Here is a 5000-nt window from a genome sequence, read left to right as displayed (position 1 = left end):
GGAAGCAATCTCATTAATCTCATTAACACACACACACACACAGTCCCTCTCTCCCTCTGTGTTTGAACCCTGTGAGCTGCAGTAAATCTGATCTGAGAGCAGATTAAGTTTAAGAGCTTTAAAACAGCTGACAGGCTGAGCTGTGTTAGAGAGAGAGTTACATCCTGTTTAATATAGAGACATGTACATTGAAATGTCTCTTAACAGCCACAGTAACATGACACCAGCTGTTCTAAACGTACAGATGTGAAGGCAAGGACGCCTCATTTCTTTTCTTCTGGGAGTTATGGCGCTTTTCCATCACGTGGTACCTGCTCGCCTTGCCTCTACTCGCCTTTTTTGGTTTTCCATTATGAAAAAAACGTCCCTGGTACCTGCTAACAGGTACTTTATTTAGTATGGACGATGCTCAAAGAGTAGAGGCGATTGGAGACGAGGTGAGTAGAGACGAGGCGAGTAGAGGCGAGTAGAGACGAGTACAGACGAGGCGAGTAGAGGCGATTAGAGACGAGGCGAGTAGAGACGAGGCGAGTAGAGGCGAGTAGAGACGAGGCGAGAAGAGGCGAGGCGAGTAGAGGCGAGTAGAGACGAGGCGAGTAGAGGCGATTAGAGACGAGGCGAGTAGAGACGAGGCGAGTAGAGACTATTAGAGACGAGTTGAGTAGAGACGAGGCGAGTAGAGACTATTAGAGACGAGGCGAGTAGAGACGAGGCGAGTAGAGACGAGGCGAGTAGAGACGAGGCGAGACGAGGCGAGTAGAGGAGAGTAGAGACGAGGCGAGTAGAGGCGAGTAGAGACGAGGCGAGTAGAGTAGAGACGAGGCGAGTAGAGGCGAGTAGAGACGAGGCGAGTAGAGTAGAGACGAGGCGAGTAGAGGCGAGTAGAGTAGAGACGAGGCGAGTAGAGGCGAGTAGAGACGAGGCGAGTAGAGGCGAGTAGAGACGAGGCGAGTAGAGGCGAGTAGAGGCGAGGCGAGTAGAGGCGAGTAGAGACGAGGCGAGTAGAGGCGAGGCGAGTAGAGTAGAGTAGAGACGAGTACAGTAGAGACGAGGCGAGTAGAGGAGAGTAGAGGCGAGTAGAGACGAGGCGAGTAGAGGCGAGACGAGTAGAGACGAGGCGAGTAGAGACGAGTAGAGACGAGGCGAGTAGAGACGAGGCGAGTAGAGACGAGGCGAGTAGAGACGAGTAGAGACGAGGCGAGTAGAGACGAGGCGAGTAGAGACGAGGCGAGTAGAGACGAGTAGAGACGAGGCGAGACGAGGCGAGTAGAGACGAGGCGAGTAGAGACGAGGCGAGTAGAGAAGAGGCGAGTAGAGACGAGGCGAGTAGAGTCGAGGCGAGCAGAGACGAGGCGAGTAGAGTCGAGGCGAGCAGAGACGAGGCGAGCAGAGGCGAGTAGCGAGGCGAGCAGAGACGAGGCGAGTAGAGACGAGGCGAGCAGAGACGAGGCGAGCAGAGACGAGCAGAGACGAGGCGAGCAGAGACGAGGCGAGTAGAGACGAGGCGAGCAGAGTCGAGGCGAGCAGAGGCGAGCAGAGGCGAGTAGAGACGAGGCGAGTAGAGACGAGGCGAGTAGAGTCGAGGCGAGTCAGAGGCGAGTACGAGACGAGTAGCAGAGGCGAGTACGAGGCTAGTAGAGCGAGGCGAGCAGAGTCGAGGCGAGCAGAGACGAGGCGAGCAGAGTCGAGGCGAGTAGAGACGAGGCGAGTAGAGTCGAGGCGAGCAGAGACGAGGCGAGCAGAGACGAGGCGAGGCGAGCAGAGACGAGGCGAGGCGAGCAGAGACGAGACGAGCAGAGACGAGACGAGCAGAGACGAGACGAGGCGAGCAGAGGCGAGGCGAGTAGAGTCGAGGCGAGCAGAGACGAGGCGAGCAGAGTCGAGGCGAGCAGAGGCGAGGCGAGCAGAGGCGAGGCGAGTAGAGTCGAGGCGAGCAGAGGCGAGGCGAGCAGAGGCGAGCAGAGACGAGGCGAGTAGAGTCGAGGCAGAGAGTCGAGGCGAGTAGAGGCGAGGCGAGTAGAGGCGAGGCGAGCAGAGTCGAGGCGAGCAGAGACGAGGCGAGGCAGAGGCGAGGCGAGCAGAGTCGAGGCGAGCAGAGAGCGAGGCGAGCAGAGCCGAGGCGAGTAGAGGCGAGTAGAGAGTCGAGGCGAGCAGAGACGAGGCGAGCAGAGGCGAGGCGAGCAGAGTCGAGGCGAGCAGAGCCGAGGCGAGTAGAGACGAGGCGAGCAGAGGCGAGGCGAGCAGAGGCGAGGCGAGCAGAGTCGAGGCGAGGCGAGCAGAGTCGAGGCGAGTAGAGTCGAGACGAGCAGAGACGAGGAGAGCAGAGACGAGGCGAGCAGAGACGAGGCGAGCAGAGACGAGGCGAGCAGAGTCGAGGCGAGTAGAGGCGAGGCAGAGAGTCGAGGCGAGCAGAGGCGAGCAGAGGCGAGGCGAGTAGAGTCGAGGCGAGCAGAGACGAGGCGAGTAGAGGCGAGGCAGAGTAGAGGCGAGTCGAGGCGAGCAGAGACGAGGCGAGTAGAGACGAGGCGAGTAGAGTCGAGGCGAGCAGAGGCGAGCAGAGGCCGAGGCGAGCAGAGACGAGGCGAGTAGAGGCGAGGCAGAGTCGAGACGAGCAGAGGCGAGTCGAGGCGAGTAGAGACGAGGCGAGCAGAGTCGAGGCGAGTAGAGTCGAGGCGAGTAGAGACGAGGCGAGCAGAGGCGAGCAGAGGCGAGGCGAGCAGAGGCGAGTAGAGTCGAGGCGAGCAGAGTCGAGGCGAGCAGAGTCGAGGCGAGCAGAGGCGAGGCGAGTCAGAGTCGAGGCGAGCAGAGGCGAGGCGAGCAGAGATCGAGGCGAGCAGAGACGAGGCGAGTAGAGACGAGGCGAGCAGAGGCGAGTAGAGGCGAGGCGAGCAGAGTCGAGGCGAGCAGAGGCGAGGCGAGCAGAGGCGAGGCGAGCAGAGACGAGGCGAGCAGAGGCGAGCAGAGCCGAGGCGAGTAGAGGCGAGGCGAGCAGAGGCGAGGCAGAGAGTCGAGGCGAGCAGAGTCGAGGCGAGTAGAGGCGAGGCGAGTAGAGGCGAGGCAGAGTCGAGGCGAGCAGAGACGAGGCAGAGTCGAGGCGAGTAGAGGCGAGCAGAGGCGAGGCGAGTAGAGGCGAGCAGAGGCGAGTAGAGGCGAGGCGAGCAGAGGCGAGTAGAGGCGAGTAGAGGCGAGGCGAGTAGAGGCGAGGCGAGTAGAGTCGAGGCGAGTAGAGGCGAGGCGAGTCGAGGCGAGCAGAGTCGAGGCGAGCAGAGTCGAGGCGAGCAGAGGCTGAGGCGAGTAGAGGCGAGTAGAGGCGAGGCGAGTAGAGGCGAGCAGAGGCGAGGCGAGTAGAGGCGAGGCGAGTAGAGGCGAGGCGAGCAGAGGCGAGCAGAGGCGAGGCAGAGCAGAGGCGAGCAGAGGCGAGGCGAGCAGAGACGAGGCGAGTCAGAGGCGAGGCGAGCAGAGTCGAGGCGAGCAGAGTCGAGCAGAGGCGAGGCGAGCAGAGCCGAGGCGAGCAGAGTCGAGGCGAGCAGAGGCGAGCAGAGCGAGCGAGGCGCAGCAGAGGCGAGTCGAGTCGAGGCAGAGGCGAGCAGAGGCGAGGCGAGTAGAGGCGAGGCGAGTAGAGCCCAGTCAGAGACGAGGCGAGTAGAGGCGAGGCAGAGCAGAGCAGAGCCCAGCAGAGGCGAGCAGAGGCGAGGCAGCAGAGCAGAGGCGAGGCGAGCAGAGGCGAGGCGAGCAGAGTCGAGGCGAGCAGAGGCGAGGCGAGCAGAGGCGAGGCAGAGAGCAGAGTCGAGGCGAGCAGAGGCGAGCAGAGCACGAGGCGAGCAGAGACGAGGCGAGCAGAGGCCAGGCGAGACAGAGGCGAGCAGAGAGCGAGGCGAGCAGAGGCGAGGCGAGTAGAGGCCAGCAGAGACGAGGCGAGTAGAGGCGAGTCGAGCAGAGGCGAGGCGAGGCGAGCAGAGACGAGGCGAGTAGAGGCGAGGCGCAGAGTAGAGGCGAGCAGAGTCGAGGCGAGGCAGAGTCGAGGCGAGTAGAGGCGAGGCGAGTAGAGGCGAGGCGAGTAGAGACGAGGCGAGCAGAGGCGAGGCGAGCAGAGGCGAGCAGAGAGCAGTCGAGCAGAGCCGAGCAGAGGCGAGGCGAGCAGAGATCGAGGCCAGTAGAGGCGAGGCAGAGTCGAGGCGAGCAGAGGCGAGGCGAGCAGAGTGCGATAGCAGAGGCGAGGCGAGCAGAGTCGAGGCGAGCAGAGTGCGAGGCTGAGTAGAGCAGAGGCGAGGCGAGCAGAGGCGAGGCGAGTAGAGGCGAGCGAGCAGAGCAGAGGCGAGCAGAGGCGAGGCGAGCAGAGCGAGGCGAGTAGAGGCGAGGCGAGTAGAGGCGAGGCGAGCAGAGGCAGCAGAGTCGAGGCGAGCAGAGACGAGGCGAGCAGAGGCGAGCAGAGGCGAGGCAGCAGAGGCGAGGCGAGCAGAGGCGAGGCGAGCAGAGGCGAGGCGAGCAGAGGCGAGCAGAGGCGAGGCGAGCAGAGCCGAGGCGAGCAGAGACGAGGCGAGCAGAGGCGAGCGAGCAGAGGCGAGGCGAGCAGAGCACGAGGCGAGCAGAGACGAGGCGAGCAGAGTCGAGGCGAGCAGAGACGAGGCAGAGAGCGAGGCGAGCAGAGACGAGGCGAGCAGAGACGAGGCGAGCAGAGTCGAGGCGAGCAGAGAGTCGAGGCGAGTAGAGACGAGGCGAGCAGAGACGAGGCGAGCAGAGGCGAGGCGAGCAGAGACGAGGCGAGCAGAGGCGAGGCGAGCAGAGGCGAGGCGAGCAGAGAGCGAGGCGAGCAGAGAGGCGAGGCGAGCAGAGACGAGGCGAGCAGAGACGAGGCGAGCAGAGGCGAGCAGAGACGAGGCGAGCAGAGACGAGGCGAGCAGAGACGAGGCGAGGCGAGCAGAGACGAGGCGAGCAGAGGCGAGCAGAGGCGAGTACGAGGCGAGCAGAGTCGAGCAGAGGCGAGGCGAGCAGAGTCGAGG

At 63.3% G+C, this 5000-nt stretch overlaps 1 protein-coding gene across 1 annotated transcript in view; it reads left to right on the top strand.

Moving 5' to 3' along the window:
* dcst1 (DC-STAMP domain containing 1) overlaps positions 1–5000 on the top strand; it is a 40553-nt gene that overhangs the window by 26046 nt on the left and 9507 nt on the right. The gene's annotated exons all lie outside the window — the stretch shown is intronic.

This window comes from Sander vitreus, unplaced genomic scaffold (genome assembly GCF_031162955.1).
Source record: "Sander vitreus isolate 19-12246 unplaced genomic scaffold, sanVit1 ctg248_0, whole genome shotgun sequence".
Taxonomy (NCBI): Eukaryota; Metazoa; Chordata; class Actinopteri; order Perciformes; family Percidae; genus Sander; species Sander vitreus.
The sequence above is the reverse complement of the archived record's forward strand: the minus strand, read 5'-3'. Positions and strand labels throughout refer to the sequence as shown.